Below are 10,997 nucleotides of genomic sequence, written 5' to 3' on the forward strand. Positions count from 1 at the left end.
TGGGGCCAAATTGACCCCAGATTAATCCTGACTCAGGCCCAAATAGACCACAGTGACCCTAAACCCGGAATTAAACCCAATTAAGTTGGGGATTAAGCTTATTAACCAATTAGCAGGCCAATTAACCCATATGGACCCAATTAAAGCTCCAATACGGATGCATTAGACTTGGGCTATAGTTCGGGTAGGATCCAAACAAGTAAAAAGAAAATAATATGCTTATTATGATGTGATTTTAGGTGACTCAGGATCCGTCACCAGGACGTGAGAAACTTGGGAGAAAGCGAATCACAGTAAGTAACCTGTCCTAATCTTTTATGGATCACGCATGAAATTTAACCCGTTATACTTGTACTGTAGGTCATGTACCCTAAATTATAAGCTATGAACGGTGAATGCATATGGCATGCTTTAGTTGTACAAGTTATGATTATAGGTGCTTTATGATTTCCATTATGCCTACGAAATAAGTAGATTACATTATATCCTAAGATATGGATTATGAATAATGTATATGAGTGGCATGTTTTAGCCATATAATATATGATTATGCATGTTTTGAGCTTATGCAGACTTTATTATGCATGCAAGATGAATTGGGTTACATTGCTATATAATTGTGATACCCATATGAAAGAATGATGATGAATTGCCTCTAGTTATTTGCACTGCTTGCAAAGGGTACCTAAGAGTTCTCGATGCTACGGGCCGAATGCAACTGAGCCGGCCTTGCCAGTGGCCGATAATGACTGAGCCAGCCCCGCCAGTAGCCGCCTAATAACTGAGCAGGCCCCACCAGTGATCGATAATGAATTCGCCGTGGCATCTATAAGATACTACCTACAAGAAGTATTGTTTACGGACTCTTAAGAGCTACTGATCGAATGCAACTGAGCCGGCCTTGCCAGTGGCCGAGAATGACTGAGCCAGCCCCGCCAGTAGCCGCCTAATAACTGAGCGGCCCCGCCAGTGGCCAATAATGACTTCGCAGTAGCATCTGAGAGTATGACCACGGCATGCCGGCGGCACGATTTTCTTTATATATATATATATATATGCATGTACAAGATTCCTTGATAATGTAGGATACTGATTTATTTACTCAGCATGGATATTTTATCATGATGATTTATTAGATAGCATACATGTCAGCTTCTCAAACCCTGATAAGCATGGTTAGCATTTTTAGTTGAGTCGACAAGATTATGCAGGATTACTTACTGAGCCGTGTAGCTTATGCCTGTTCATTTACATTTTTTTTCAGATCACCACCAGTGATAGCTGCTAGAAGCATTTTTCTTTTGCAACAGGGCTTCTTTATTTTTGGGATGATATGAATATACTTTTGTGTATATAAACTATGTAGAAGCTCTGTACCTTATATATACCCTCTGTTGTAAGGCACATATTTTGATATATGCAAGTTTGACTGCTTTTGACTACCCTGTTACCTATGTATGAGGCTGCGTGCTATTGGGGGCGGTAGTCGGCAATAGTACGGCCGTGTCACGGATCCGGATCCGGGGCGTGACAGTATCCACGCCATTTAATGTCATTAAAAAATTAATGATTTTAAATTAAAATGACTAAAATATCTTTAATGGTAGATGTGCAAAAAGAAACATTTATAAGACGATCGCGATGGAAAACAAAAAAATAATTTCGCAATCTATTTTATTTTTAATTAAAATAAATATGGTTTTTATTAATGGTGTTAGAAGAACCGTCATATTAGGAGTATTTGTTCAAAAATAGTGTTTTATGAGGGCACAGAAATAAATATAAATTTAAAGAGGGTATTCACGCAAATTTGAATTTTTAGAAGGGTATTTATGCCAAAAAAAAAACCTTAAAAATTATAACCTAGCAACACTAATGCAGATTTTTAATCAAAATGGAAAAATCATACTCGTTCACACAATTGTCAAACAATTGATGGACCACGAAAAGGCTCATGATACGCCAAATGAGATCAAGTAAAGCCAAGCGAAGCCTCGGGCCATTGAATAGAGGAATGGTTGCCACAAAAAGAGTTCGGAGAATGAGATAAGAAGAGAAAATGGCATCCCTGGCGACTGGCCAGAGCACAAGGAGAGGAACTAGGCCACTGAATAGAGGAATTGTTACCACAAAAGGAGTTCAAAAAACAAGACAAGAAGAGAAAAGGGCATACCTTGCGAGTGGCCAAAGCGCAAGGAGATGAACGAAGGACTACGATCCTGCTGTGGAAATCAGGTCCGGGGACGAGTGGCCCCTACTTCGTCTTGTTCTCAGGCCTAGCTAGTAACGGTACAGACTATACACTGGGCCCAAGTTAGGGTCGTGGGCTGGGCCTGATCTCGTGGACTCAGGTTTGGCCCGAATCACGCTTAAGTATAAACTATTTTGAATAAAACTTTAATAAGCATTACTCGATTTAATTTTTATGCTGTCATCCTTTTGGTGTCAGTGTACCGTTCGATGCTTATAACGATCATACTGATTGCCATATCACAGCCGTTCATCAAGTTCCTTCTGGTCACGTGCCTCTCTTGTGTAAATTGCTAAATTAAAATACAGCCTCTAAACGGCTGTTAACACTATTGGTGACCTACTCACAGCTAATCTCGTCAGTATCTCTCGGCGCGTCCAAACAATCCAAACAAAATAAAGAGGAAAAAAATAATAATTAACCTCTTTCGTGCAGGTCACGTCTTTACAGCTTTGAGCGCGTCCGTGTTCGACTAATTGGTATTACTTTTCTTGGTGGTTTCGTCGGCCGTTCCAATTCGTTGAACCTAGTCGGCAATCTCAGCTATAAATATGGCCCCTCCTCCGCTTTCCCTTGCATCCAATTTCTCTAGACCGAAAGGAAAGGGTCCTAGGCTAATCTCTCAAGGTATATCATCCATCTTTTCTCTATTTTTTTTTTTAGATGAAGTTTTTTTTTTTCTTGGTTTGTTTCCTCCAGATCTGATGGTTCTATCAGCGGAATCTATTTCTTTCTACGTTTTTGATTAGATCTGAAAAAATTCCAGACTATATGATCTGGCTTTTCTTCATAACCCTCGGTTTTTTGATTTGTTCTCTTTCGTTCCTTCGTTCTTCACTTGAGTCCCCTTGCCCTATGGGACCGATCTACTCATCGGCTCAACCATCTGCGATCTATGCCCCTTCTTCTTGTTGTTGTTAGAATATCCTCTGATGCTTCTTTTTTTTTCCTTCCCTCTGCAACAGATGCAGATCTTTCTTGGTTTTTGATTAATCTGAAGAAATTCCAGACTATTATGATCTGGTTTCTTCATAACTCTCGGTTTTTTTGATTGTTCTGTTCGATCCTTCGTTTTTTACTTGATCCCCTTGCCCTATGGACCGATCTACACATCGGCTCAACCATCAAATCGATCTATTGGACCCTTCTTCTTTGTTGTTGTTAGAATATCCTCTGATGCTTCATTTTTTTTTCCTTCCCTCCTGCAACAGATGCAGATCTTTCTTGGTTTTTGATTAGATCTGAAGAAATTTCAGACTATATGATCTGGTTCTCTTCATAACTCTCGGTTTTTTTTTATTTGTTCTGTTCGATCCTTCGTTCTTTACTTGATCCCCTTGCCCTATGGACCGACCTACACATCGGCTCAACCATCAGCCGATCTCTTGGCCCCTTCTTCTTTGTTGTTGTTAGAACATCCTCTGATGCTGAATTTTTTTCCTTCTCTCCTGCACAGATGCAGATATTTCTAGCTTTTTGAGTAGATCTGAAGAAATCGAGACTATATGATCTGGTTCTCTTCATAACTCTCGGTTTTTTGATTTGTTCTCTTCGATCCTTCGTTCTTCACTTGATCCCCTTCCCTATGGGACCGATCTACTCATCGGCTCAACCATCTGCCGATCTATTGGCTCCTTCTTCTTTGTTGTTGTTAGGGACATCCTCTGATACTTTAATTTTTTTTTTCCTTCCCTCCTGCAACAGATGCAGATCTTCGTCAAGACCCTCACAGGCAAGACCATCACTTTGGAGGTCGAGTCCCTCGGACACAATCGACAACGTCAAGGCTAAGATCCAGGACAAAGAGGGCATCCCTCCGGACCAGCAGCGTCTGATCTTCGCCGGCAAGCAGCTCGAGACGGCCGCACCCTCGCCGACTATAACATCAGAAGGAGTCCACCCTCCACCTTGTCCTCCGTCTCCGTGGAGGCATGCAAATCTTCGTCAAGACCCTCACAGGCAAGACGATCACCTTGGAGGTCGAGAGCTCGGACACGATCGACAACGCAAGGCCAAGATCCAGGATAAGGAAGGCATCCCCCCGGACCAGCAGCGCCTGATCTTCGCCGGCAAGCAGCTCGAGGACGGCCGCACCCTCGCCGACTATAACATCCAGAGGAGTCCACCCTCCACCTTGTCCTCCGTCTCCGTGGAGGCATGCAAATTTTCGTCAAGGACCCTCACCGGCAAGACGATCACCTTGGAGGTCGAGAGCTCGGACACGATCGACAACGTCAAGGCCAAGATCCAGGATAAGGAAGGTATTCCTCCGGACCAGCAGCGCCTGATCTTCGCCGGCAAGCAGCTCGAAGACGGCCGCACCCTCGCTGACTATAACATTCAGAAGGAGTCCACCCTCCACCTTGTCCTCCGTCTCCGTGGAGGCATGCAAATCTTCGTCAAGACCCTCACCGGCAAGACGATCACCTTGGAGGTCGAGAGCTCGGACACGATCGACAACGTCAAGGCCAAGATCCAGGACAAGGAAGGCATCCCCCCGGACCAGCAGCGCCTAATCTTCGCCGGCAAGCAGCTCGAGGACGGGCCGCACCCTCGCCGATTATAACATTCAGAAAGAGTCCACCCTCCACCTTGTCCTCCGTCTCCGTGGAGGCATGCAAATCTTTGTCAAGACCCTCACCGGCAAGACGATCACCTTGGAGGTCGAGAGCTCGGACACGATCGACAACGTCAAGGCCAAGATCCAGGATAAGGAAAGGCATCCCCCCGGACCAGCAGCGCCTGATCTTCGCCGGCAAGCAACTCGAGGACGGCCGCACCCTCGCGATTATAACATCCAAAAGGAGTCCACTCTCCACCTGGTTCTCCGCCTTCGTGGAGGGATGCAAATATTTTGTGAAGACCCTTACGGGAAAGACGATCACCCTCGAAGTGGAGAGTTCGGATACCATTGATAATGTGAAGGCGAAGATCCAGGACAAGGAGGGGATTCCGCCGGACCAGCAGAGGCTGATCTTCGCCGGGAAGCAGCTTGAGGGACGGCAGGACGCTCGCCGACTACAATATTCAGAAGGAGTCCACCCTCCATCTGGTGCTCCGCCTCCGCGGTGGGATGTGAATCGTCGGCTGTTGATCTCGTGGTTCTCGTCATTGTCGTTGTGTCGGTCCATTGTGGTCGGGTGTCCGTCCGTTTTAAGTGTCGTCTAATATGTGTCCCGTTTTAAGTGATTGTCGTGTGCCGGCTTAATGTGGTCGTGCCTTCGACCGTCTCCTCGTTCGTTTGCTTCTTCAATAGTTATGTGCGCCTAAGTTTGATAATAAAAATGTGACCGTCTAGTATCTATAATCTTTTCTTGCGCTATTTTAAGTTTAGTATCAGTATTTTTGTTTAGGATCCACAGTGTGTCAGGCCAAGGCTTAATCATATGAAAATCTGTTTTCTCTTGATCAAAAAACTAAATCAAGGATGCTCCATCAGCTGCATGCACTGCTTGGGCCCAATATCTTAGCCTGGCTTTAGCTCTTGGGGATGGCCACCTTGAAGCATAGAAAAAATGAAAATCACATAAAATGTTACCAATCATGAAAATATGAAGGAAAAGATATGAGCTCTTTAGCCGAATTGAATCCAGCAAAAAAAGACTAATCTATAAAGCAAGTTTTATATCAAATTTGAAGTCACAACTTTGCAAAGCAGATCCGTTTGTGGAATGCAGGTAGACAGCAAGAAAAGCGGTATCAAAAAATTCAGGTAGACATTGTCTCTTTTATGTAATAAAATTCTTTCGTATAAGTAAACATCATCTCCTTTTCAATAAAGCACGGGCCGTATGAGAACACCGATTATCAAATGCTGATAGCGATCTTTCACATAAATAATTTATCATGGCTTCAAAAAATTTTAAAAAAGAATTTAATATAAAAATAATCTTTCCCCCGTTAGAACAGAACAAAACAATTTTTACCCGAAATCTTCTCAAAGACATGAAAAAAAAATGCTTATTTTTTATAAACATAGGAAATGAGATTGAATCAAGATACTCTGTTGCTGCATCTCACGATGCTCAGACAATTCTCACTGGAAATAAAGAAGATGATGAAGGATGAAAGAAAGCGTAGATTGGCGGAGATACAGTAGAGATCCAAAAAAATAGGAGAGGGATTGGCGAAAATAACAACGGATTATTGGCGTAGATACGGTAGAGATCCGAGAAGATAGGAGAGGGATGGGCGAAAATGACAAAGTAAAAGAAGAAAGAGTGCGAAGGACATGGGAGTTGGGATGTAGCACAGAATCCACCCCTTTTTCATAAAAATACTGATTAAATATTTTTCCTAAGGCTGTAAATGGGTTAGGTTGACCCATAACCTGATCCAACCTAATCTACTTAAAACTCTACATGGACCAATCTAAAGATCTGTAGGGCCGGGTCAAATTCCAAATCTATACCCATTTTGCATTCCAATCATAGTCTGGTTTATTGAATTATGACCATACTCTATACATAATTGTTATTTGGGCCTAATTTGGGTCATTTGATCTATTACTTGACATGAACCCGGTATACCCGTTAACTCGAAGGGAAGGGGAGATGTTAAGTCGATCTTAACTCTTCCAATTCCCTTAACCCCAAATCCCAGAGCCTCTTCCACCACCCAATATCCCCTTCCACTGTGGAAATCGATCGATCTTACTGTTGGACGATATCTATTGGTTCGAGCTTTCATGACAATTCTCGAGTTATCCTCCTCTTCCAAGTTCCACCACTCGGCATGCTTCCACCACTCAAGTGGTTTAGCCTCTCTCATGGCGGATCCCTCTCCTCCACCATGCTGGCATGCTTCAAACCCTAGATCCTACCCTCCACAATGATCTTCCAAGTATTATATAAGATGAAGGCCTACCTTGCACTTCTCCATCTTCCTTCGTTCTCCTTTAGATAGAAGCAAAGCAACCTCAAGGAAATTGTAAATCGAATAACCCTAATGCTTCATCTTTTAGTAGTGATAGAAGTATAGCAAATTGCAATCCACTTATTTGCACCATACTCCTAACTGTTGTGTAATCCCAAGAGATTTGTAAGCCCTAATCCATCATTAAAAGCCTAGCCTTGAAGCCTTAGGCATTGAGTTGGCATATGATTTTTGATGTCATGCTCGAGTTGTCCAAGATCAAAAATTAGCTTTTCTGGTTTTTAGTCTCTAATTCTTTTTCTATTGAACGGTAAAACTTTTTCGGTGCAACCCAAAAGCCATAAGAATGATGGGTTTTCTCTCTTCTGATGCATTAGCATTTGCAAGACTTATAACTCATGAACTGATAACATAATAATTACATTTTGTTTGTTGTATAGAAACAAGTCCAACCCATACCCTATTTAGATCTGATCTGAATTGATTTTTTTTAGTTGGGACTAGATTATACCTGAACCCAACTAGACCCAAATGACCTCTTGGGTCCAATTTAGGCTACAGTCCCAACCTGATCTGATCCGATATTCTACAAAATTAGATCTTGGTCTAACATTAGAATTCTAATAGGGAATCAGGTCAGGCTATAGACCCGACCTGATCCGACATTATCTTCACCCTTACACACCACTCATGATCCGGGCGTGGCTCGGGATTCCTTGGCTCTGTAAAAGATCCGTCAGGAGTCACGAGATCGGTTTGACTGGTCTCGCTGAGACCGAGCCATGGTAAAAAAAAAAAAAGCTTTGGGCACTTAATTCCGGATAAGGAACAAAGTGAGGTCCACCACGTGGAATCCAAACCCACAACCCAATGCGATGAAGTGGGACCCCTTAAAGCTGTTGGAGATTTTAAAGGCTCTGAAGCTGCCGCGCCTGATGGGATTTTTTCAGAAGCATCAAGTGGGGCCCTGTTTAATGAGTGGACGAGAAGCACGTGTTTCCTGATCATTTCAAGGTCCAAATGGGTCCGATTGGACCAGGTTACAAGCGACCCTAACCCAATCCAATTTTTTATTTGAGTCCTAATGTTGGCCCAAGTCTAATCCAATAGAAGATCGGATCAGCTCTGGCTAAAATTTTTGATCCAATGAGTTATTCGGGTCGGATTGGGTCCATGTATAACTCAGTCCCAACTCAAAAAAAAATCGGATTCGGATCGAATTTAGATTAGATCCGGATCGAGTCCAGGTGGATCCCTATGCATATCAGTTCCTATATTTTGTTTCTTTTGCAATGAGTGAAAACTATAGAGAACAGGTTATGCAGAACTATATAAGTGAAAGTTTCTAAGTATCGAAAATTGATGCCATTACATACTAACCTAATAATAATAGGCTCAACCTTATTAGCTACGAGAAATTTTTTTTTTCATATATGCAATATTTTTTTTGAGTAGAAAAGAATTGCATGTATGTTAATCCTTTTTACGCAGCAGTGATAATCCATGAATTTTTTAGAATGCATATACTACTATTTTTTCTAAACATATCGCAAGAAAAGTATATATAGGCCAAGATAAAGAAAGTAGTTTTGATAATAACATATGACAAAGTTCAATTGCTATAAAGGACTCATCATGAATTTATCTTCTTCTACATGGCAAAATTATACTCTATTTTGTCTTCATTAGTCTGAACTTTCTTCTTAGAAAATAGTGTTTCCATTTAATGTAATCAACCTAAGCCCTGGGGCTCGTTTAGTTTGCGAGAAAAGAAGGGGGAAAAGTATGGTCAACGAAAAAGTAAAGAGATGTCTCTTGTTTGGTTAGAGTTTTCAAATGAGAGAAATGGAAAAGTTGTATTCCCATGGGAATATGATTCCCACATTTTATGGAAAAGTCTTTTCTATGAGAAACATGAGAAACTTACTTTTCCGTGAGCCGAAAATCGAAATATTTTTTTTTCCAAAAAAGACCCTTCAGCTATCCTTATTTCATCCAAAGCATTTAAGATCTGATTTTTTATTAAGGGTATAATAGGAATTATATATAACTTTTCCAAGAAAGTGGATGGTCAACTAAACATAAGCACTCTGGAAATCCGTCACTTTTCCATGGCCAACCAAACATGCCAAAAGTACTTTTTCAGGCATCCTCTTCCTAGGAATATGCTTTCCAGAAATCATATTCTTATAAGTAAAAATGCTTCCTGCGAACCAAACGAGCCCTTAATAGAAACTTCATGTCATTCGATAGTACACAAAAATAGTCTCTTCCATTCCTCTCATTCTCAAACACAAGAAAAAATTAAAGGAATAGAGAGTTAGAGACCGTTAAGCACCCCAGCAGGCTCTAGCAGTATATCAGGCTCGGGTCGAGTCGTAGGATAGAAAATCCAAAATTGCACCAAAAATAAAACAGATAGGATGAGTATTTAGTAACTGAAATCTAACTCGAAAAATAAAACTGGTCTAAGTTTAGAACCCGACTCAGCCTCATGGATCCTTTAAATTAGGTCAGATTAGGTCTAAAGGGTCGAGTCGAATCGGATCATAGGTTAATCCGGCCCATTTGCAGCCTTAGTGATCCTACAATATCCCCTTCAAAAATACTCAAGTAACTCAAAACATCACGTGTGATGTATTCTCGCTGGATCCCTTGAATCGGCATCGTGAGATGTACCGTATAATGAACCACCGTGAGTGGTGCAGAGCACTTGAGTAATTTTGTTGAGTGATATTCCTCGGTTACCATAGCATCGCTCTCTCTCCGTACGACTGAAGTCAAGTTGCAGCATCGAGGAATATCAAGATCAGATAATAAGCAACCCAATTGGGTGCGTACCAATCATAATTTACGAACAAAAGGTGGTTTTATCCTGATTGATAGCCCAACAAGAAATACAGCATGCGTTAGATGAATATGCCCATATTTGCCTTTTAGATTCAAAGAAACTTTTTGCCGGAAGGTGGCTTCAGTGATTCCTTTGCTGTCTTTTACCACGTAATTAACCATTACGTGGTTAGATCTATCCATGTCCTAGATATTTGGATTATCTCGAACAGAAATGATATGGGATGAGCATGGGAGAAGAAAATATAGAGTGGACTTCCTATTTTTCCATGTGTCCCCTAGTGAAAAAATCCAAAAGTCTAGGGACTTGGTCATGTGTCCCAAAAACTAAGAAGAAAAGAAAATCATGCTCGGCATCCTTTTTCTTTCTCATCAAGTCTCACTATCCATCCTCTTTTCGTCAAGCCATCTCTCCTGTTGATGAGATTTTTTTTTTTCAAGTTCTTTTCTCCTCCAAATTTCTCTTCTTTTTTTAGAATCTTTATACTTAAAAGTTCATAAATTCTAAAAAATAGTATGTATATAATTTTTTATGTTAGACAAAGCTAAAAAATAATGTACTATCTAATAGTATGGATGAACACCATACTTTGAAAATTGTACATTGATTTACTTAGAAGTGTGTATTGGCTTAGTAGACGATTAATTTATTTGGTATATATCACCTGGCCATATATATGGTGTGTATTAGTAAAAAGTATGTTATGAAAATTATGAATCGATTTATTTAGAGGTGTGTTTTGGATCACTGTTATATGTGTATCAAAGAAGCTTATAATATACCTTAGGAAGTCAATGAGTGTGTATCACCTAGCCATATAATATATACTAGTAATATAATGTTCCGAAACTGTTTATCAATTTACTTGGAGGTGCGTATTGAGTTGCTAGACGACTAATTATTAAGTATATATCACTTAGCTATATATTATGTACTTGTGAATATCACTTTCTGAAAATTATGCATTGATTTATTTAGATGTATGTATTAGCTTGCCGAATGATTAATTTGTTCAGTGCA

The 10,997-nt window shown here is 40.8% G+C and overlaps 1 pseudogene; it reads left to right on the forward strand.

Moving 5' to 3' along the window:
* Positions 1–4,110: 4,110 nt before the first annotated feature.
* LOC120107668 lies at positions 4,111–5,560 on the forward strand (annotated as a pseudogene).
* Positions 5,561–10,997: the final 5,437 nt, after the last annotated feature.

Source organism: Phoenix dactylifera, unplaced genomic scaffold, assembly GCF_009389715.1.
Source record: "Phoenix dactylifera cultivar Barhee BC4 unplaced genomic scaffold, palm_55x_up_171113_PBpolish2nd_filt_p 000951F, whole genome shotgun sequence".
NCBI lineage: Eukaryota > Viridiplantae > Streptophyta > Magnoliopsida > Arecales > Arecaceae > Phoenix > Phoenix dactylifera.